This window comes from Saimiri boliviensis, chromosome 2, assembly GCF_048565385.1.
Source record: "Saimiri boliviensis isolate mSaiBol1 chromosome 2, mSaiBol1.pri, whole genome shotgun sequence".
NCBI lineage: Eukaryota > Metazoa > Chordata > Mammalia > Primates > Cebidae > Saimiri > Saimiri boliviensis.
Genome location: NC_133450.1, coordinates 24,323,161 through 24,347,897, shown reverse-complemented (window position 1 = coordinate 24,347,897; position 24,737 = coordinate 24,323,161). Strand labels below are relative to the sequence as shown.

The window sequence follows — 24,737 nt, the reverse complement described above, 5'->3', positions numbered from 1 at the left end:
GCACTCTACTCTGATGGTAAGGAGAGTAGGACACACAGAAATGAAGACTGGCTGCAGAAACACCCCTCCAGGGAGCAGGAGCCTGAACCATACCAGGGGGTCCCTGCCCTTGTTTGTATTTGAAAGACTGATAACCTGCAGACCCCATTCGGAAAGCTGATTCTTCCTGCTGCCTCAGAGCCCTGGGCTTTGGCTTTATGCTATCTATCTGTAGTGTAAGTGTCAGCACATTGAGGAAATGCCAGCACATACTCTGGCTCTTTTGGACTCTCTTTAAATTTTATTTGATGGAGTTGTCAAGCAGCTCACAGCCTGTAAGGTTGGTGGAGGAGGATGGTGAAAAGAAGGGATTGCTTGATCCTGATCTGGTGGCTGTTTTCTCTGTGACTCCTGCTGGGTCTGGTGTTGGCTCCCCCCCACCCCCACCCCCCCAAAAAAAAGGAGCAAACCAACCTAGGAGAAGAAAGAGCCACAACCACCAAAAAAGCAATTTCATTGACATGGAAACTTAGCTCTTAAGGGGGAGAGGGACTGGGTAAGAAAGAAAAACAAAAAGGAGGGAGGGGGAGTGGGAGGTAGGGGAAGCCAGGCAGACTAATAGCCATAATTAAATATGGAAATCCTCAGAGATAATTAGCTAAATTTTGCTAATTACTGTAAAAGATCAGCAGGGAGAGGAAGATTATGCATCAGTTAGAGGTTAGGGGTGGCAGGGTCTTGGATGTCTTTTGTCCAGGATGCAAACAGTTAAAGCAGATACTAGTAAGTGGTGGAATTTGCAGAGCAGTGCTTACCTAGGGTCCCTAAGTCAGTCAGTCAGTTCTCTCTCTCTCTCTCTCTCTCTCTCTCTCTCTCTCTCTCTCTCTCTCTCTCTCTCTCGCTTTCTCTCATAGAGCAGTTGAGCCTTGCACAGGTTAAACATGACTCTTTTTATCGTTATTTCTTCAAGGATTGGTTGCACAGTCTCCTTTAAATCTTTTTGACTGATTCCCAGTCTGGTTTCTCATTAACCTACATCTGATAAGATTCAGCATGATGGAAAATAAGAAGAAAGTAAGTAAATGGCTAGAGACCCCAGAAAAGGCCCTCAGACCCACCAGAGCTGTATAGTACAGCAAACTCCAGGGTCTGGCATGGCTGAGATAAGAAAGCTCATGAATTCAACTCTTCACAATCCTCTTTCAATCCTGAAGTCTCAATTCATTGATTTGGGGCTTGGAGAGTGCATGCATCTATATTAAGTAGGCTCCTTGCATATTTAATTGATGTTTTTTGAGCATAAAATCAAGAGAAGCAGCAATCAGCAAACTATCCCTACATCTGGCTCTCATTCTGCATCCAAGCTGCGACCCTTTGCATCTCTAACTAAAAGGACCAGAACACCCCACAGAGCTTTGCTGATGCACCTCTCATTCTTATTTGGTGTATACTTGTGTTTTTTCCCCTAGTTCAAGGCAAAGACCTAGCTAACAGCAATTGTTTTAAAAATCTTTTGGGTGGAGGTGGTAGGAGGCATGGCACCAAGAAGCCGATGATGGTTGTTACTCTGATGGTTTACTGCCAGTCTGATTCCAGAGTTAAAGGCAGCCCTCTCTATTGTCTGTGCAGATGTAAATGCCCTTAATTCTGGTATGAAACAAAACTAGAGCCTTGAGTCCAAGAATCTCCTTTGGACTTAAGACGTCTTTTTTTTTTTTTTTTTCCTAACTACACCCTTGCCCATTTTCTGAGAAGCCAAAGTCCTCAAAGCTGCTGCCCGTCCATTGGTGCCCCAACCCCCTTTCCCCACTATAGAGGGATTCATGCTAAGACAGATGGAAGAACCAGAAATCCTCCAGATCGCTGGTATTTTACCTACACTTTTGCCTGTGCTTAATTCTAATCTTTAGAAAATTGGTTAGGTTATAAATTTGCTTAATGCCTTTATCCTGGGACAGCCTAGAGGATGCTGGGATTCTTTATGAATGAGGGAGACTAAGGCCACACTTATCTGGGATATCCCAAACTGCCTTACGTGAGGATTGTGTTTCAGGATAGGAGCTGCTTTCTTCTTAAAGGGAATCTGGTAGACCCTTCCCCATTCCCTTGGAGTCCTCTCCCCACTTTCATGCTGTCTTCTGTTCACCAGTCATTTGGTCAATACTCATTGAGCACTTACTGTGTGCCAGGTTGTGTGCTATTGCTGAAAATACAGAACCAAATAAGACATTGTGGTGCTCAGCTAGGAATAATTGCAAAACTTTATATATACATGCTTCCATAGTTTTAAAAGTGCAGGGAGTGGGTGGAAATCCAAAATATCAAGTGAAATTAATATAAAATCTAAATATTCTATATAAAATGAAGATTTACATTATTCTGTTATTTAAAATATCCCTCCAGGTTCCTTTTCATCCTTGGCTTTATTTCCATATGTAAATATCATTTTTTATCAAAGCACAAGGTAGTTTCGTGATTACAGATCTATAAATAGTAAAATATATTTGTTTAGCAAGCTTAAGTTATGTAAGAGAGTTTTGTATATTTTTTCCTTCTTTTTTTCCTCTTTCTCACCTTTAAGAAATCCAATGTGGCCAGGCACGGTGGCTCATGCCTGTAATCCTAGCTCTTTGGGAGGTCAAGGCAGGTGGATCACCTGAGATCAAGAGTTTGAATCAAGACCCACCTGGCCAACATGGGGAAACCTAGTCTCTACTAAAAATAGCAACAACAACAACAACAAAAAACAATTGCAATGTACATCTGCCTAAGAAATACTTCAGTAATTACAGTTTAGAGGCAGTTTTCTTCAAGGATCGAGTGCTCAGTCTCCTTTAAATCTTTTTGACTGGTCCCCCAGTCTGGTTTTTCACTAACCTACATCTGATAACATTCAGTATGATGGGAAATAAAAAGAAAGTAAGTAAATGGCTAGAGACCCTAGAAAAGGCCCTCAGACCCACCAGAACTATATAGTACAGTGGTTTTATGTGTACCTTAAATGTTATCCTCCACAAAATAGCAGACGTTCCTGGCTCTGTAGACATTTGTGGGACGAGTTGAGGACATAGAACTCTTGGAAAGTTCAGTTTTAAAAGGGAACACACTACAATATATTTGCAGGAAGATCTCTTGCTCAGAAACCAGAGTGTGTGTAAAAGCGAGGGGTATATAAGTCCTATTCAAACTATCTTAGCTCAACTGGTGGTGGTGTGGACCCCTTTGTGGCACATGATCCTGGAGTCTTTCTTGGACTCATTTCTTGTCCCAGAGACCCACCCCCAAGTTTTTACAGCCCTGGGACTTGTTTTGCTTTGATCTATTGAGTGCATTCTTCTGCTCAGCTAGCTGCTTTCTAACCACTTTCTCGATGCCTTCCTTCTTGAGATTCGGGGAGTTGAATAATTCATAGTGTTGGTTGACAGATCAAATGATAAGATTTATATATCTTTGGCCTTGGTGATGAATTAATTAAATTGGTTTCTCCTTTGTCTCCTCTAGATACGTTGTTTATCTTCTCTAAAATTCACTGGCAAGTAGTGAGTCTGGAGATAAACTTTTTCTTGAGAGACCACCATGGGATGACTATAATATTCTAGTGTAAATTTCTTCAGGACTTTCAACATGGATCATTGGGTAGTGTGGAGTAGGGGCAGCTGTGTCATAGAGAGGAGAAATAAGATAATTAGAACAGTTCTCTTCAGGGAAGAAACAACACACACACACACACACACACACACACACACACACACACACACACACCTTGCCCATACCGGCTGTGGGATGAAATTTTATAGTAAGAACTTGATTCCTTTCACCTCAGATTTTGAATCTAAAAAAGGAATGTATTCCATTTTACATTTTAGTAAATGAACTTATCAGCCCTGAGAAAGTTTACTTTACTAGAACTCTAGATGACCAGAGAGGGAGGCAAATCTCTGAAGATTACTTTTGAACTTTTCATACTTTCCTCCTTATATTAGTTTGCTAGGGCTGCCATAACAAAGTACTATAGACTGGGTGGTTTAAATAACAGCAGTTTGTTTGCTGAAGGTTCTGGATGCTTGGGTCCAAGATCAAGGTGTCAGCGGGTTGGGCTCCTTCTGCGATCTCTCTCCTTGGCTTGCAGATGGCCGTTTTCTCCCTGTGTCTTCATAGGGTCTGGCCTTCATCTAAATGCATGCATCCCTGGTGTCTCTGTGTGTGTCCAAATTCTCCCTTCTTGTGAAAACATCCATCACATTGGATTAGGGTCTGCCCTAAGAGTCTCATTTTAACTTAGTCATCTCTTTAAAGGCCCTGTCCTCAAACATTCTGAGGCACCAAGAATAAAGCTTTGATGTATGAATTTTGAAGGCACACACTTCAGCACTTCAGCCTGTAAGGTCCTTTCTCCTCACCGCCCCCCCTCCCTTCATGCCCGACCCAGTTATTGGGAAAGAAGTAAAGGTGTATTGTTTAGTGAATCCCCATTGGACTCAAACTTTCACAGCAGAAAAATCAAACTTCAGTGACACTGGTAGCAACTTACAAAATTGGTAAGATAGTGCCCCACGAGGTAATGGTGTGTTTACATATGTGGGGAAAATAGCAGCTATCGGTTCAGTGAAGACTTGTGTTTGCTTTCTTCTCAGTTTATCTTCTGTGACTGAATCCAGATCTTAATGTGCATGTGGACTAATTCTGTCTGACTGCAGACACGTGCTTTCATGTCTACACACTAAGGCGTTCTCCACCTAGACCTGCTGCCCTTCTGAGCCAGACCTTCCGCCCCTGCCATTGACTCCTTTCGGGAACTACAGTTGCTCACTCTTTACCTTTCCTGAGACACAAACCGTCACTTTCACATGTCAGCCTGCAGTGCAAAGAAGAAAAAAAATAGGCGAACTAAGTATAATTTTTTTGTTTTTTAATTTTCAAATTTCTCCATTTCTCAGTTGAAAAATATGTTACTTAAAAAGACATCAATTTCATTATTTTTCTGTTCAATTTTTAATTTTCTAAAGATCATCTGAAAATATAAATATGAGGTAAATTATCTACTTCATGACATGGTTATGTGAAGCTTGGTGAGGTGATTGAAAGAGCATGTCATTTATAAAACACTGGTTGTTCTAAATCCTAAGCAAAGCATTCAGTTCCTTGGGGAAAGGGAATACGTTTATTTGTTTCTTTGTTTCTGTGCTCAGAATGTGTTCTAATTATGATAGTAGGTAAATAATAATGGAGTTCTAGTGGACAGTGTGATGTTAGGTGAGGTTGGAGGAAATAGCCTTCAACCTTTGGTTCTAAGAAACTTTGCCTCTAAGAAACTATATCACTAAGAAACTTTGTGAACCTGAATACGTCTCTTGGTTTCACTGAGACTGAATTTCTTTATCTTTAAAGTGAGCAATGATAATAGTTCCTGTACTTATAGAAATTGAATGAGAGATTAAACAAGTTGTGCTTATACATTGTAAATCAATGTGTACAGGTTATATATTTTATGAGAAATATTTTCATGATAAGCCTGCCCTCTTCGAATTCCTTGCACAAACAGGAGCTTCAGCACTGATCATTTGCTGGTTGGTAGATTGTTGTTAAAGAATATGCATCGGCTGGTTCTCCTCATTTTCCTATCTATACACACACACTCTTTTGCTTCCAAGAGATTGCTTCATTTACATCATCCTCTGAGTAAATGTAGAGGAGAGAACCTTTTTTGTATTTTCCTGTTTATGGCACTAGAACATAAGATGGGACAGAAGTCAGCTTGTGACATCTGGTAATGGTGTTCTTAGGTAGAAATTCATGCCAGGCAAATTTTAGTGTGGGCCAACACATTATAGCAAATCATTTAGAAGCTCAGAGATTTAGTAAAGGGAAAAGAGAGGACTCCAAGGAATACCTGGAGACCATTTTGGAAATACAGAATTGGATCCCATTTGTAGTAAACCTGTGCGGAATTCGAACATTCCTACAGGATTCTCAGTGTCCATTGTAAACTACAATTTTTAATCTGGTTTATACTAGGAAGAAGCAGATGTTTTTAAGCACAACTATCTTTAGATCTGGAAGTGGAGAACTTCTTTTAATGCAACGTCTTATGCTTACCAGGGCTCAAAGGTTGTAGAGCAGATAGGAGCATATTATTATGCCAGAACTCTTAGAACTGACTTTGCGAAGCCTGAATTTAAAACAGAATTCTTACTGAGAGGACATGATGCTGATATACACATTTTGCCCTCAATTTTCTCCCTGACCAGTTCTGTAACTTTTGATTATAACATTATATTTGTAGCTTATGTGAATCTTTTAACTTTTAGACATTCCATGAGGTATCTTGATTTCCTGACCTATATTCTTTGCTTTACCTGTAGTTTTCTGCATGGCATGTAGTGTGAAAGTAACTTAATACCATAGCTGGGGGAAACTTTCCTTTTCATTTCTTCCTGGTTTGTACCATGGGAGATTTGAGTGAGATGATCTCTCCAAATGTTTTCCAGCACTAGGACTGCATGAGTCCCTGATTTGTATGTCTTTAAAGGTGCCACTCTGCATCTTAAACCTATCTGAGTTCCACAAGTCTGCCAGCATTTTATAGGTCTATTTTCTTGACTATCATAATAACTTGTGCCAAAGCCATGAACCTGGTTTTCTCTTTTCCCCTCAGACAGAAGAAGCATAATGTACCAGAGTGGCACACTGTGATGTGATAAAGCCCACAATCTAACTTGAGTGCAGTCACGCTGAGATGGGAAGAATGCAGCTTTCATTTAAACACACCTTAATAATACTAGAAAGGAGCTATATGTTATGTTTAAAATGTTCTGCTGTGTTTAGCCATATCAGAGCAGGGGGCAGACTAGCAACTGGGTTTATAAAGAGGAAACGGTTTATTTCTACTTACAGTTAGGATTTTGAGAGAGACTTGCTTGAATCATACACGAGCACATAATGTACACCCACTGTGTGACAGGTACTCTTCCAAATGCTTTGCATATATGACTTCATTTAATCCTCACTGGCTTTTGAACCTATAAAGTGACTATTTTCCAATTAAAAACACTGACACTCAGGGAGATTTAGTGGGTTAATTAATATGGTGGTAACACCAGGATCTAAACCTGGTCGTGACCACAAAATTCTTGGTCTTTCTGCTGTACCACACAGTCTGTCAACTCAACGAACAGACTGCACAAACATATCAAGCTCCTTTGTCAGGAATAAAGTACACAGATTAATGAACCACTTTGATTAATGCAGCTAACATGCCTTTCCAAAGCGTCTATAAGACTGTCCAATTCCTGATAAGTATTGGAATGTTTTCCAGTCTGCCTGAAACCATTTCAACCTAAAGAGATAGTAATTAAAAGGAGCAGACTAACAAAACATTCATACCTGATATGTGTGTTTTTTTGAATGAATGAATGAATCATTCATTGGTTGATTGAATGGCTGAGATCAATCAATCATTTGATCCACATGATACTAGGAGAGGAAAGATGATAGTTTATAAAAGAAGAAAAGGACACAGGAAGTTATGCACCCTTCAAAAGCACACCAGTGGGTTCACAGAACTTAGATAAGAGAGCTCAATGTTCCAGGTAGGCAGGATGAGGTCTCAACTAAGAGCATCCAGTTAGTGTCAGGACTGGTTAGGAGCTCAGACAGCATGACTCTTGAGTCCATTGCCATTTCTTTCCTCTACTTCTCAGTCCTTTAAGACACTTTCTTAAATTGCAACCTTGTTCCCCACCTCTCTCTTCAAAAAAGGGATCTCCTCTTATCCAGATTATGCCCTGCAGGCACGTATTCTGCCAGGGATGGACTTTCTAAGCCTTCCATTAAAATTAATTTTTGACCAAGTGCAGTGGCTAACATCTGTAATCTCAGTACTTTGGGAGGCTGAAGTGGGCAGATAACCTGAGGTCAGAAGTTTGAGACCAGCTTGGCCAACGTGGTAAAACCCCATCTCTACTAAAAATACAAAAATAAGCTGGAAATGGTGGCACGTGGCTCCATCCCAGCTACTCAGGAGGCTGAGGCAGGAGAATCGCTTGAACCAGGGAGGCAGAGGTTGCAGTGAGCTGAGATCACACCATTGCACTCCAGTTTGGGTGACAAGAGCAAAACTCCATCTCAAAAAAAAAAAAAAATATTCATGAGAATCCTTCTAATAGGTGCCTGGCTTTGTGCACCAAGGTAGAGTTTCCTAGGGTGTTCTGAAGGCCTCTTTTGTACAGGAGACCTCAGTGTGAAAAGTGCTCAGAGGCAGGGTTCTATAAAAGGATACACTGTCTGTCCTGGTTGGATGACACTAGCCGGAAAGCAGGAAAGAAATGGCCTGTCTGCTCACCTGTTACTGCTCTTCATCTAGAAGCAGTGACCAAGATCACAGCTTTGAAAACCTCTCCCCAGCCCCAGTCCTGATCTCTTGCTTATCAGCGGTTGAGTGGCTATGAAAACATAAAGCCCCTGGAAACCAGCATGCCACATTTTCTGAGAGACTGTCCTGCCCTCCCTTCTTCATTGTTTTGAAATATTCCTCTCACCCCCCATGTTAAAACATAACCATGTATATTCACTCCTGAGTGACTTTCCCCCAAACTATGAATTTCAACTATTTCCGAGGCAGTCGTTCAGAATTTGAATATAATTACACTCTTTGGGTGAAAATTGTGGTTTTTGCTACATAAGAAACTAATGGAAATGATCTGCCTGTTCCTGTAGTTTACAGATTATATGCTTCAGAACTGACGATATATATTTAGGCTGCTTCTCTGTGTGGCACATTGAAATGAAAATGAACTCAGGGTGAGCCACCATGGTTGCTAGGCAGTAGAGCGAGTTGACAGAGCACAGTATTAAACTGAACCTACGTCGATGTTTTACTTAACATCTATTTGCTTTGCACCTTTGTCATGTGTGGTGTCATAGAAGGAAAAGGAGGAGGAGACAGGAAGAGTCTGGTTATCTGCAGAGACTCAAACAAGTAGAAAGAAATAATCACCCCAAACACCAAAGTGAAATAAACATTTTTGAAAATTTAAAGTTGCAGCACAATCAACTCATTTAATGAAGACCATGCAAGACCTGAGGAAATGCATAAGTATAGGGGACCTCTTCAGGGATGTGGTAGAAAGAGGAACTAAACAGATTCCCCAGGCTGGGTTTTGCTTTGGTAGTTCCAGAAAAAAAAAAAAAAAAAAATTAGCCATCACTCTAGTTGAAAATTTTAAAAAATGCTTCTACAGTTCATTTAATTTCCTGGCCTCAAATCCCAGATTTATTATGAGCAAGTTCTGATAGTCAGCAAAGTCATGGCAGATTCTTTATAATTGATAACTAACAGAGGACCTCCAGTTGCTTTGAAACCCTGGTTTTAATAGAAGCCAAAAGTCCCTTATGAGAAAACAACTGAATCACAGCTAAAGCGAAACCTCTTCAGACTTTTTTGGGTCCATTCTAGACACATTCCAAGAAATTTAAAAGTTTGAAAAGATGATTAAAGGCTTAAATCTCCACTTTCGGGAGAATTCGGTCTCATGAATAATTTGGGCAGAGAGAAGATCCTGTGATTTGGATAGCCAGAGTTTTATTGTATATTTTTTCCAGGAGCCAATTATTATATATCTTTTTTCCGTGAATCAATATCTCCGCATAATGGAATGGGCATTTTTGAATGTTCTCTTTTGTTAAATCAAACTTCTTAGATAAATTAAACACAAGATAGGAAACCTCTATTTTCATAAGAATGACAATAATGTCTAGTTTGGGTTTTACTGTGGCAGTCGATCACTTTTTATTACGCCTGACGTCTTTGCCTTTCAATATGCCTGATATTTCTCTAAATGTTACAGTTCACTTAATTGTCCCGTGAAGTAGGTAGAGTTGTTTTCCCATTTTTAAAGTTTGATTTTAGCAGAGATGGGGTCTTGCAGTGTTGTCCAGACTAGTCTCAAACTCTTGGGCTCAAGTGATCCTTTCACCTTGGCCTCTCAAAGTGCTGAGATGACCAGCATGAGCCACCATGTCCAGCCCGTTTTCCCATTTTAAAGAGGCAGACTCTGAGGCATGGAAAGTTTGAATCACTTGCCTAAGGTCTTACAGGTAATATATGACACAATCAGGTTGGGTATTTAAGCAGTTTGAACCTGTCGTGTGCTCTGAAGATTTCAGTATTTATGAAATGTTACCTGAATGGTGGGAAAAAAAATTTCGAAGTGGGATTCTTAAATGGGATACTGGGTCATTTTTAAAAGGACTTTTTAGGGTCTGCCTAGATACAGGATAAATTATGAAGACTGACTGAATATTTTCTAAACTAACAGCTAACAGTAAACACCAACCTCATGTCAAGTATTCAACCAAATACTCTAGCTTACTGCATTTATTCTTTACTGACCATCCTTCAGGGTAGGCACTATTATTACCATGAATTTACAGGAACGGAAACGGAGCCACAGAGGGTTAAGCAACTCACTCAAGTTCTTCCATTTACTAACCAGTTAACTAGCCCAAAGTGTCTGTGGAACTCTTGGGTCAGGTAATCTGTGCAAATATGGAACTGATCCTGATTACTGACAGCAACTAATCAGAATACTTTCCTAGATTCACAAATTCTATTACGTTAGAGAAGAGGCTTTTCAAAACAGCCTTTGGAAACTCATACCATTTCCAGAATCTGCTGGCAGTGAATGGTTACAGCTTCAATCAAGGATCCAAGAGTGAGGGACATCCTCTCTTTTGACAAGGAAGCCCAGTGGTGGCTCATTCTCCTCGTGTTTAATTCACTCTAGGAATCTCTTTCTTCAGGAAGTTTCATTTCCAGTAATTACGATAGGCTTTCTCTCCAACTTATGATTTAGGCAAGCAATCAAACTTTCCTGGTTTTAATTTTCTCACCTGAAAGAAAGGGAATTGGCCAGGTGCGGTGGCTCACGCCTATAATCCCAGCACTTTGGGAGGCCAAGACAGGCAGATCACGAGGTCAAGAGATGGAGACCATCCTGGCCAACATGGTGAAATCCTGTCTCTACTAAAAATACAAAAATTAGCTGGGCGTGGTGGCACGTACCTGTAGTCCCAGCTACTCTGGAGGCTGAGGCAGGAGAATTGCTTGAACCCGGGAGGCGGGGGTTGCAGCAAGCCAAGATCGTGCCACCATACTCCAGCCTGGCGATGGAGCAAGACTCTGTCTCAAAAAGAAAAAAGAAAGAAAGAAAAAAAAAAGAAAGGGAATTGTGAGTAATGTTTGTGGAGTGGCCTGTCAGCTTTGCCTTCACAAGTGTGGCATTCACCTTTCATTAATGCCAATAGGCAAAATTCCAATGATTTCTAAAATAATTCCTCACCCTTATTAGATCTTATTAGATCACCTTGGATCTACTTTTACTCCTGGTCCTTCAGACATATGGCAATAGTTCTTTAAGTATGAGGGTAAAACTAACGAATATGTCAAGGAGGCAGTGAGTTTCCAACTTGAGTGAATATGTGTGTGTTTGCATGCACATGCAGGTAAATGTGTGAGCCAGGAAAACAAACAAACAAACAAAACAAAACAAAACAAAACAAAACAAAACAAAAACGATGCAACAGAAAACCTTCCTAGCAGCCCAATTAGCTCCTGGCCTAGAATGTAAGGATCAGACATGAGAGCTAAGTTTGCCATGCATTACAGTTGTAGGGACGTTTCAGTACCTGCTTCTTGCTTCTCTGGCATCATTTATCTGTGCAGTATTGTCACAGGCTCACGTCAACATGTTAATAATAGTCTCAGGAGTGGACAGCTTTGATGTGAAATAGGAAGGCAAACCTAGAGTCTTGGCCTTATATAGGCAACCCCTTCTTTGGGATAACTCATGTTTTCGTGTTTCTTATTTTTTTTCATGCCAGAGAGCCATTTTATGTGTATGTATTGGTAACCTCATCATCTGTTAGCTATTAAAGACTGGTTAAACTAATTATTATTAAGAACTCTCTTTCAGAAACTTCTGAGACAGTTCCTTTTATTTCCCTTCCCAAGTCACTTGAAATTGGTCCCTGATAAATAGACCCACAACCTCATCACCAAGTTCCCCAGACCCCGAGGAACAATGACACCCTGAAAATAACGTTCTGATGAAGGAGTTTCTTTGGATTCAAAATCTGCTTTGCATTTGTGGAATCATCAAGTGCTAAATCTGCAAGAGGTGTTTAGAGACCCTTTTTTTTTCACGTGAAAAAAACTAATAGACCAGAAGTTTGTGAATAGTTTTCCCAAATCACACTTTTCAAATTAGAGGCAAGGTGAGGGTTACATGCAAGCTCTCGGCTTCTCTGTTTAGTCTCTTTCTCATATATCACAGTGTTAGCACTCAAGCTCTCCAGGTGTCATCTGTTGTGCTGTGGACTGGGAGACTGGGATTGTCTCCAGGACAACTCAAGTAACAAATGAACCCAGAAGGAGCAGAGAGCAGCATGACAACCAAGATACTCCAAACGCTCTTACTGTTTCCTGTGATTGCCATCCAGAGTGCAGTTCTCACTCTGTCTCAGGAATGCCGCCCCCTGACAGGGTGCCCTGCTTTCTCTCTGCCCCAGCAGCCTAGAAGGGAAATTCAGCATGCTGCAGTTCAATCAAACTGTTTGATGAGAGCTTTTGAGCCTAATTACTTGGAAGGTTTTATCCAGTGAAAGGAAAGAGGAAAGAGAAAGGGAGAAATTAAATTGAAGCATAAATCAGTCAAGGGCCTAGATCCCACACTTTCTTTCTTTCTAATCAAGAGTAAAATGAGAGGAGAGGTTTAAGCATCATCACAAGACACCATTAACTACCCAAGGAGCTCTTGACTGAAGATGGTTTGTCATAGAAAGAAAAGTGTACAATCTGTCCATAAAAAGGAAGTATCGGGGTTGTGCTGCAGTTTAGGAGCATGACACTAAAATAGAGGACGATTGGTTTTTCTGCGATTATTTTATCTTTAATTCCCCTAGATGCCTAGCACATATTCTTGCATATATTCGGTGTTCTGTAAGTATTTCAAATCAATGACTTGGTAAATAATGTAGTGCGTAACTTGAGTCATTATCATGTGGGAAAGGGTATGTTATCAACTCATTCAGTATTAGACACTGCACGTGAAATCAGCCTTCAAAATTTTGGCCAGTTTCCCTTTGTGGTTGATGTAGTTTGGGTATATCCCTCTAATATTATTGCTATTTATAGAATGCTTTGCAGTGTTGCAGAGAAAATTGTCGGTAGTTTTTTGATCCACAGCACAGCCCTGTGTGGTAGAAGGACAAGTGGTATGATTGTTATTTGTTCCATTTTTTTTTTTTTTAGCTGATGTAATCAAAACCAAAGAAGTGTAAATGACTTGACCAGAGTCATTCAAGTATTAAGTGACAGAGCAAAAACTACCTAGCTTCTGTCTGCTACATCACCCTGTATGACCTAGAATCTTGTATAGACTTTCTGGGTTCTTCAGTATAAGAAGGATAGGAAAACAGCGAGAGGAGTATTTGTAAAAAGAAATGCATTGAAATTCATACTTTATTATTGACCACTTAGGATGAGCAATGCAAGGCAGTAGTTCATGCTCTGAAGTGGAACGTGAAACATGAGCTTTGCCCTCAGAGGCTTACAGTGTAGTTATAATTTATTAAAATGATGCTTAGATCTATCCTTTCCATCTCTATTGCATTTTTAACCATATCATCCAAACAGTTGCAACAACCTCCCTTAACAGACCTTCCTTAGCTTCTGTTTTTCCCCTGTGTCCACGTTTCATTCACCAGTAGAGCCATCCATCTGACATGCCAGTCTGATCATGCCACTCTTCCATGGGCTCTTCACCGCCTGAAGGATGCAGTACGATCAGATCATGTCATTTCCTCTGTACGCAGAACAAAAACTAGCCCCTTACCTTTATGATCTGGCCTAGGCTTATCTCCCACTTCATCTCCTAACATGATCTTTGACCACCTTGGTGTTCATCTTTTTCTTTTTCCTTTTTTCCCTCCTTGAATATATCAATCTTGCTCCCACCATAGGTCCTTTATATGATCAGTTCCTTTTCTCAGGGATGTTTTCATCCAGATGTGGCCACTCCTCCTTATTGCACATCAGGCTTCGACTTCAACGTTATCCCCTCACGAGCCCTTCCTTCATTTAAAAAGTACTCTTTCTTAGGAGCAATATACAAAAAATAAAAAATAAAAAATATTCTTTCACGTGTCTCTCCAGCATACCACCTTGTTTTGTTTGCACTGTAGCTTGAATATCTCTTATGGTTTCTTATGTGTGTATTGCTTTCATTAACCCACTAGAAGGAAAGCTCTGGGAGCAGAGACCGTGTTGGCCTTGTTCGTGGTTGTACTCCCAGTACCTAAGGCAGAGACTAGCAAAGACTGAGTTTTCATAAACGTTGCTGAATAAAGGGATGGAGGAATAAATGACATAGATGCTTCACAAATATGGACTCCCATCTAGCATTTGAACCTCAATACTCAGTAGGCCTTTTAAAAACATCACAGCTCTAGTTTGTACTTTTCCCTTGATTGAGAATCTCTCCTATTTGGTAGACTGCTACTAATTTCTTACGTTACAGCTCACTCCATAATATCTGGTCTGCAGAGTTTTCATTACTTCCCACTGCACAGTGAGTTTTTCAGTCTTTTATGTGTTCTTTTTTCTCTATAGCAGTTTTCTCGTTGAATAATAAAAATTATTAAACATATATGAAGTCCTTTACTGTTTTCCAGGCACTGTCCTGGGTATCAGACTCTTAAATATAAATAAGATTTGGGGCCGGGCGCGGTGGCTCATGCCTGTAATCCCAGCACTTTGGGAGGCCGAGGCGGGTGGATCACGAGGTCAAGAGATCGAGACCATCCTGGTCAACACGGTGAAACCCCGTCTCTACTAAAAATACAAAAATTAGCTGGGCATGGTGGTGCACGCCTGTAGTCCCAGCTACTTGGGAGGCTGAGGCAGGAGAATTGCTTGAACCCAGGAGGCAGAGGTTGCGGTGAACCGAGATCGCGCCATTGCACTCCAGCCTGGGTAACAAGAGCGAAACTCCGTCTAATAAATAAATAAATAAATAAATAAGATTTGGGCCTTGCCTATAAAAGGTTCATGCCTTGGTAGAGGAGCTCACTCTCGTTTTATTAAACGTGTGACATTGTGTTGCTGTCATGTGTTGACGGTGACTGTTTTCTCCACTAGGCTCTGCCTTTCTTAAAGGTAAGGAATGAGTCATTCATTTCTATATTTTCATTGGCTACCATGGTTTTTCTTCAACAAAAGGTGCTTAATGATACTCATTAGTGAAAGAATAGAATGAGTGGGTTGAAAAGGTAAGAACATGCACTATGTGACAAACATCGTGAGACAAGTACAAACTACTGTGGCGATTTAGAGGGGAAAGATATCACAACCAATGAGGTCATTAAAAAGTGCTGCATAGGAGAAATCAACTTTATATCATGTTTTGAAGAACGGTTTCCACAGACATGCAGGAGATGGGGTGAAATATACTTGGGAAAAAAAAGTTAGGTGTTCCAGAATCAGTGACTCCATTTACTGAGTTTTGGGCTTGTGGGGCTCCATTGTGAGATGGGCTGAGGAAAACGGTTTGGGCTCTTTGATGGAGGACATTGAGTAATAACTGTAATTATAATGGATATCTTTGGCATTTACAGTTTGAAAATCAGTAATGTAAATATGATTTTTCCCTTTCAATCTCCCTGTAATTATTTTATCATTATCACTATGTACAAGAGAAAAAAAGGGTCAAGGCTGAGAAGTTAATGCTTACATCTTAGAGGAGGGTGCTGTATTTTTGCAAAATCTGAAACCGTAAGACAAAACAAAAGCAAATAAATAAAAAAAGCCTCTTTATTCACTGTTTCCAGTGCCCTCCAAATCAAGATAAAAATGTTTAATGTGGCCTAGCAGTTCCTGCGTGATCTGGCATCACTAGCATAGCACGTTCAGCCTCATCACCCAAAGGTCCTTCTGCCTTCTTTATACCAGGCCTCTGGGCTTCTCCCAGCCACTCCTATTCACTGCTGCACAGGTGCTTTTGCTCATTCTATTTAAATAGCATCCTCACTTCTTCTTCTGGAGGGTTACCTACTCAGAACTAAGATCTCTTTTCTAGCGTAGTACCTCCTCAGGGAAGTCCCCCTGCCACTCCTTTGAGAAATTCAAATTCCCAGAGCATAGGTTCTCATAATCTTCCGAAACTCTCCCCTCTTGCTCATTTCACAATTCCTTTTTATACACTGGGCTGTAAGATTATCTGATTAATGTCTGTTTCCTAAGAAGATTCCATTGGGGTTAGATAGCATTGTTAGATTTAGAAAATAAAAATGCAAGACACCCACTTAATTTTGTATTCTGATAAATAACTGACTTTTTTTTTTTTTTTTTTTTTTTCTCTGGAGACAGAGTTTCACTCTTGTTGCCCAGGCTGGAGTGCAATGGTGCGATCTTGGCTCACTGTAACCTCTGCCTCCTGGGTTCAAGCAATTCTCCTGCCTCAGCCTCCTGAGTAGCTGGGATTACAGGCATGGGCCACCATGCCCGGCTAATTTTGTATCTTTAGTAGAGATGGGGTTTCTCCCTGTTGGTCAGTCTGGTCTTGAACTCCCGATCTCAGGTGATCCACCCACCTTGGGCTCCCAAAGTGTTGGGATTACAGGTGTTAGCCATGGCAACTGGCTATTGACTTTTTAAAAGTACAGGTATATCCTGTGCAATATTTGGAATATACTCATAATTTTAAAATTTTGTTGTTTATTTGAAATTCAAATTTAACTGGGCATCCTATATTTTATCTGGCAACCTATATTTTATCTCATCAGAGACCACATCTGTTTTCTTTTTCTAGCATAATCACTGGGGTTGTAACAAACAGGTAATCATCTAATGTTGGATGAATAAATAAAATGAGTTTAAAAAATGTTCTGGCAGCATCATGTAAGCTGAATTGGAATGACAAGAGACTGCATTTGTAAGGACTCATTAGCAAACCCTGAAAATCATTAAAGGGAAAGTTAAGGACAGGGTGGTGGCTTTGAGACTGGAAAGATGGAGATGGATAGGAGGAATATTTCCAAGTGGGGCACAGAATTTGCACAGGTGTGAGTGGGCAGCGAACCAGCGCCACAGGCCATTTCCAATGACTAGTGATCAGGATCAAAACCAGTAACAAGGCCAGGCACTATGGCTCACACCTGTAATCCTAGCACTCTGGGAGGCCGAGGTGGCTGGATCACCTGAGGTCAGGAGTTCAAGACCAGCCTGGCCATCATGGTGAAACCCTACCTTAAAAAAAAAAAAAAAAAAAAAAAACAGTAACGAAGAGAAAAATAAATATAATACCTCTCATTTACATAGTGCTTCACAACTTTTAAAGTGCCGTTTCATGTTCTCCATTATGCCTCTTTGTAGGAGAGTATTGTTTCTAAAAAAAAAAAAAGAAATGGCCATTTAATTATCACTTTTCCTTGTAAATTCAATTACATTTCCCAGTCAGTGTAGTTTATCAGTTCAGAGCTGTTTGTCTTCATTTCTGTGTATATTTTAACAGGTTTCTTTTATTTAAGTTCCACATTGCTCAGTGCTGAATCGTTTATTTCTGAAGCACCAGGTAATTTTGTATTATGCATAACAAATCGGAAATTTATTTGCACGAGCAGGTTGATTTTATATCTGTCAGATTTTCCAAAAATGGGCTATAACCGGCTTATAATGACATGACCAGCCAGAGGCTAATTTCTGTGGTATTTCTTCCTGATGGCAGAATAGGTAGACAAATCACAAGCACCCACTTCAGATAATAAAGATATAATTCCAGTCATTCAAATTTGTGTTGAAAGCAAATCTTTTCACTTCTTATTTTTCAATTAGTGCCAAGTGTGGCTCCATGGCTTGTAGCTACAGAAGGCCAGATGATCGAGCATTCTTAACCAGATACATGAATAGGGAGACCACGGTTCTGCAATTGACATTTCTTTGGCTGCTCTTTCAGAGTTCTCAACAATTTTTTTCTCACCACGCACTTGCCTGTGAGCTGCTATTTGAAAGATAAGGTGAGATGGGTAAAGGATTAAGCAAGTGAGACAATAAGAAGCAACGTAGTGTAGAGCACCAAAAATGAGCTTTTAACTCCACCTATCTGAATGTGACTGATCACTCTCTCAGTAGGTCACCCAGAGGTTAGCAAACGTTTCCTGTAAAGGAGAAGACAGTAAACATTTTCAGCTTTGCAAGCAGTATAGTCTCTGCCTCCACAACTACTCAACACTACCATTGTTAACGTGAATGCAACCACAGACTATATGCAAACAAATGAGTGTGGCTATATCACAATGAAACTTTATTTGCAAAAACTGGAGCACCTAGTTTGCTGACCCCTGCCCCTAGATTTAAGCTTCCTGATCTGAAAATGGCCATAATAAAACCTGTAGAGCAAAATCATTGTGACTAAACATTTTTACATACCCGAAAAACTTAGTAAAGATTCGGGCACATTAACGAGTATTCCATAAATGCTAACCTGTGTCATGATTATAATACTTATTAGGGCTGCAAAGAATCTCAGGTGTTACAATTTTCTCCTTTCAAAAGATATCTAAATGGAGGGTTCAAGAATTATAGGGACTTAAACAGGGTTACAGCATCCATTTCCCTGCAATCCTGTTTACATACCACTTCCAGAAATCCCAATAAATATGACAATATGAAGCCAAGCTATATATTGGGGGATACTTGAGCATCCATTCAATATGTATGCATCGAATGTCAGCCATATTCAGCCACATTGTGCAATATGTTACAATTCAGCCACGTTGTGCAATATGTTACAAGTGACACAAAGATCAATAAAGTTCCCGCGTTGGACAATCAAACAGCTTAAGTCACCTAAGTAACTATAATGAAGTGGAAAGTGGCAAGTGTCAAAAGAATGAGTGTCCCCTGCATGCCAAGCACGATGCTGAAGTGCTTACATGTGTTGTCCCAAATGCTTCCTGCAACAGGTGAATTTTAGCATTTCATCCTCGATGACATTCAAATGTTAAGTAATCTGCCCTAGATCAAAAGTGACTAAGTGGTAGAACAAAGATTTAAACTTGTTTCTCTAATTGGACAATGTGCTTTCTACCAGCCACTGGGTAAGTCCTCATAGCTGAGGAGTAGTTTAGTTAGCTATTACTACAAAACAATCTACACTAAAAAAAAGTTGTGTTTAAAGTGGACGTGCTATCTGCTTATGATTCTGTGGGTCAGCAGGTTAGACTTGACTCAGCTGGGTAGCTTCGATAATCTCACATGAGGTCCCTCATGTAGCTGCAGTTATCTGGCAGATAGACAGGGGCTGATGGTCGAATACGGTCTCACACACATATCTGGCAATTGGTTCTGGTTATTAGGCTGAGGAGCCTTAGGTGATATCTCTGTACCACATGACCTCTCATCTTAGCTAGTGACAGCTCCTCTTGAGAGCTTATAAACCATATAAGAAGACTTTCATTGCATTCTATGCAATGGTCAAAGCAAGTCTCAGGGCCAGGCCAGATTCAGTGCACAGGGAAATAGATGACATGTCTTATAGGGAGGAACAGCAAAATCATATTACAAAAGGGTGAGCATACAAGGATGGGAGGGTTTCTTGCTTTGTTTGCAAATAATCTACCATAAAGTGATAATTGAGTTGGACCTTCATGGAAAATGAAGATTTCGATAATACAGACTTTGTCAGAGCAGGGATTATAAACAGCATTACTTCAGATTAGCTGAGAATGAGGCCACATGACTTACTGCATTATTGAGGAAATTTCCTCTTGTCTTTGCTCCGCAAGAGCACTGCTATTGCTAATTGTAAGGACATAATTGCCAATTTCATATATATGATACTTTTAACTTTTCAGAGGATTTTTATTTTTGCTATATCACATTAAATATGCTGTATAGTTTTGTTGCATTTTTTTAATTCAGAGAAAGATGACACATCTGCTCATTTCTTTCCTCTCTGCAAGTTGGCATCATTGCAACAAAGCCCAGGGTCCCAGCTCACTTTCCAGAAGACAATCATGTGGACTATCTGCTGTGATTGACTGTGCCTGAGCGTTTGCCCTGGCAGCTGTTTTGTTGCTGAAGATGAAAGCTTGATGGACTTTAAGATGGAAAGGAAGGAAGAGGAGAAATTTGATTTCATTGGCAGCTGTCTTACCAATCTTCATTAAGATGGGTTGTGGACACTTCAAGGCCATTCTGAACCAGTGGTCATAAAACTAATAGGTGCCACTCAACCCGGGCTGCTCGTATTATTGCCTGAGACCTGTCATCTCAGTAGTTATTGCAAAAGGAGAAGGAATCTACTGTAGGCAACACAGTGGTCCTTGTGTGACAGAAGTGAAACTGAAAGAAATAGATTTTTCTATTAACTGCAAATCAAACCCTTGCACATCATCCCTTGGAGGTGACAGTGCCTGATTCTCTAAGGCAGGGTTCAAACAAATCATTTGGGCTTGCAGAAGATAATATAAGATTAATATCCACGTGTGTGTATATGTATTTTTGGTGTGGTGTGTGTGTGTGTGTGTGTGTGTGTGTGTGTGTGCATATATGACAAAAAACTACATGGCTCCTCATTTGAAGTTTTGGAATTCGCTATTAATATATGTGTATGATTAAGGGATCCATTTATGGATTTGAAGTTGAAATAGGGGAAATGAGATGTATTCTGAAGAGGGAAGGAGAAGAGGGAATCCAGACCTGATTAGGGGAATATTGAAATAAGTGGGCGAATAATATTCGGTCTCCCAAGTTTCTGGCTATGAGCTCTTTTCTTCCAGAAATATTTGCTGAAGGGAGGCAAGAAAACATTTATTTTCTTCTGACAATCAAACATTTCAAATGTCAGCCTGCATGGGTGTTTCTCTGTATTCTTGAGGCTCCTTTGTGTTTCAGTCTAACACCTCACATCCTGTGGGTTGTAGTAATAATGGTAGCAGTTACCATTTCTTTAGCCCTTGTCATATGCCAGGTGTTTTACATATATTACAGTGTCTGTAATCCATACAAGAATTTGTACAAGATAGCTATCACTATGTCCAGGTGTGTTAGTCCTTTGGTGTTGCCATAAAGGAATACCAGAGGCTGGGTAATTTATTAAATAAAGAGGTCTATTTGGCGCATAGTTTTGCAGACTGTGCAAGCATGGCACCAGCATCTGCTTGGCTTCTGGAGAGGCCCCAGGAAGCTTTTACTCACTGTAGAAGGTAAAGAAAGGGCAGGTAGGTCACGTGGCAAGAGAGGAAGCAAGAGAGATAAGGAAGGAGTTGTCAGGCTCTTTTTAATAATCAGATCTCATGATAATTAATATAGTGATAACTCATTCATTATTTCAAAGAGGGTATGATATGGTTTGGCTCTGTGTCCCCACCCAAATCTCATCTTGAATTGCAATCCCTTCGTGCTAAGGGAGGGACCTAGTGGTGGGTAATTAGATCATGAGGGTGGTTTCCCCCATCCTGTTCTCATGATGACGAGTTCTCAGGAGGTTTGATTGTTTAAAAGTGTGGACCTTCCCCTCTCTCTCATTCTCCTGCTGCCATGTAAGACATGCCTTTCTTCTCCCTCACCTTCCGCCATTATTGTGAGTTTCCTGAGGCCTCTCCAGCCATATGGAACTGTAAGTCAATTATACCTCATTTCTTTATAAATCACCCAGTCTCAGGTAGTTCTTTATAGCAGTGTGAAAACAGACCATACAGGGCACCAAGGCATTCATGAGGGATCTGCCTTGCTGATCCAAACGCTTCCCTCCAGGCCCCATCTCCAGTGTTGGGGGATCACATTTCAACATGAAATTCAGAGGGGATAAACATCCCCACTGTATCAACAGGAAACTATAGCTCTGGGAGGTTAAGTAACTTACAACACACAGCTTTTATGTTTCAATGTAGGAATCCAAACCCCCAAAGCTCATGCCCTCCTATTATACTACCCTGCCTCTTCCAGGTTTGGGACTTTAGGAAATGACCTTTATGAGTAGTGTAAAGATGCATTAAGGAATTTTTCAATCAGATCTTGTCTAGATCTTCTTTGGAAAGTCTTCTTAGCTACTGACAAGTCAAAATACCGGCTACTTGATCTAATAGTGTTATTAGCAAAAAACTAAAAACATGAAGCAGTGCAGACTTTTGAATTCAGAAAGGACTTACTAAGCCATCTCATGGTTCTAATCTAACATCTTGTCTGGCCACTCTTTCTGCCTTGTACAGGAAATGAAGTCTGGCTAGGTCAAGGGGCACCACTAGAGCGCTGGAGTTAATGGGAATGGGGAATGCCTTCTCTGCTTCTCGACATTTCTCCTCTACAGCACTGCACATCCCTTGTGCAATATTTACTATTTTTTAGGGATCATGTCAAGACTGAGGTAAAAGCCACCTACTTAGGATCAACTGAGGTCAGAAGTTGGCAAATATTTTCTGGAGGGGTAAAGGGCCAGATAATAAATATTTTTATCTTTTCAGACCAGAAAAGTCTCCATCACAACTAGTCAATTCTGCATTTAAAACTGAGAAGCAACTACAGATAAGAAGTGGGCAGTGCTGTATCTAGTATAACATTATTTATTTACAAAATGCAAGAAGGGCTATATTTGGGGTCCCAATCTCTGCCTTAGGCCTTGAAAGGTATAGCTGCCCTGGGGAAATCTCTACACTTTGAGATTTATGCTCCAGTAGTAATAACATAATAAGAGAATAGTAGTGGTCATGGTAATAATAGCAGTAGTGGCATCAGCAGTAACAACAATGCCACCTTTTAACATATGCTTCATACATTAAGGTTTACAAAGTATTTTTACAATTATCTCATGTAACCATTTTTAATTCCTACTCAAGAACTACATAAGCAAGAAAAATTTGCTGGCTCAGCTGCTAGCTGAGCAGCATGGTATAGTGAAAGGAAAATGGGATACACTGCATTTAGTGATAGAGATTGGTGGTGTGAGATCAAAATGCCTAGAGATAATAGGTGTGTCCATGGAATACTATGTAGTCATAAAAAAGAATGAGTTCAGGTCCTTTGTAGGGACATGGATGAAGCTAGAAATCATCATTCTCAGCAAACTAACAAGAACAGAAAACCAGAAATGCTGCATGTTCTCACTCTTAAGTGGGAGATGAACAGTGAGGACACACGGACACAGGGAGGGGAACATCACACACTGGGGCCTTTTGAGGGGTGGGGAGCTAGGGGAGGGTTAGCATTAGCATGAATATCTAACATAGATGACAAGGTGATGGACGCAGCTAACCACCATGGCACGTGTATACCTATGTAACAAACCTGCACGTTCCGCACATGTACCCTAGAACTTAAAATATAATTTAAAAAAATAGGTGTGTGTCTCCTGGCCCCATTAGGGGACAGCTCATTCAGCAGCAGGGTGAGTGTCAGAGTTCCTGAATACATTCATGCTAGTCAGTTCCCTCACTCTGTAGGCATTTTACATTTAAACCTGTCCAGAAAAGAGAGGTTTGGTCTAAGAGGTTGTGGTGTAAGGAAATCTTTGCATTTCTACCCATCACCTTTTGGTATCCCTGTATGTTAGTGAGCAACAGTAAAAAGTGACCTGTGTTAAAAAAGTAAACAGAAACAGTGTAAAATTTTAAAGAGTTCATTTGAACAAACAGAGATTCACGAATTGGGCAGCTCCAAACCAGAAGTGGTATGGGGGCTCCATTGAATAAGTATAAGAACTAAGCTTTTATAAAGAGAATGCAGAACTAATACCAAGAAAATATTTAATTGGTTTCAGTTATAAAGCTGTCTTTGCTTGGAAATTCCTAGTTATGTAATTGTAAGTATGATTGGTTGAGCTTAAGTTCTGTTTGTCCTTATTATAGGAATTTACAATAAATAGCTCAAGTTAAGTTCTGCTGATGTTTGCAATTCAAGCAAGGCTAAGGTCTAACAGGCTCTGTCTCCTCAGGGATTCTTCCAGCATTGAAGCATACTTGAAGGTCTCCATTTCAATTCACTTTTACACATGTTAACACATTGCATTCTACAACATTTATTTAACGCGGGCCTTTGCTTGGTGCTAAAGACAAACATGTATATGAGACTCTGGCCCTAAAGCATCTGGAGCTCTCCAGACGCATACCCCTAGGAACATACTGAAAATTCTGAATCTTGCAGCTTCCGGAAGCACAGTAGTGCTGTTGGCATCTCTAGATAGATGTCTGTGATTGACTTCTGGCTCTGCTACTTGTTAGCCATGTAACATTGGGCAACTTCCTTTTTCTAGTTTCTTTGTCATGTTCTTCATCTGTAAAATGAGTATTTTTTTAAACTACCCATTTATGTAGTATGTGACGATTTAAAAGCTAATACGGTATGTATGGTGATTTTGAGCTTATATGTGTATATTAGCTTAATAATGGCTGATATTCATAAATACTCAGATGAATGCCAGTCATTATTATTATCATAATTGCTGGGGAAAATTAACATACAAAGTCCTGTGCAAACCTTACTTTTTTCACTGTGGACTTCATACATTTTCAGAATCCTAGTGACTTGGTTCTCAGGACATTTTTCTCGCACCTAGAGATTCCCCAGCCAGCATATCTTTGGAAACTTACTGACAAACACAGAGCTAAATGAGGTAAGCAGCATTTGTACACTGACATTTTACAGATAGAAAGAATCATAGAGGTCATCTCAGCCAGAAACACATTTTCAAGATAAGGAACTGAGGCTC

General features: G+C 40.2%; 1 protein-coding gene across 36 annotated transcripts in view; it reads left to right on the top strand.

Annotated features, from left to right (window-relative positions):
• NRXN3 (neurexin 3) overlaps window positions 1–24,737 on the top strand; it is a 1,684,741-nt gene that overhangs the window by 1,115,058 nt on the left and 544,946 nt on the right. The gene's annotated exons all lie outside the window — the stretch shown is intronic.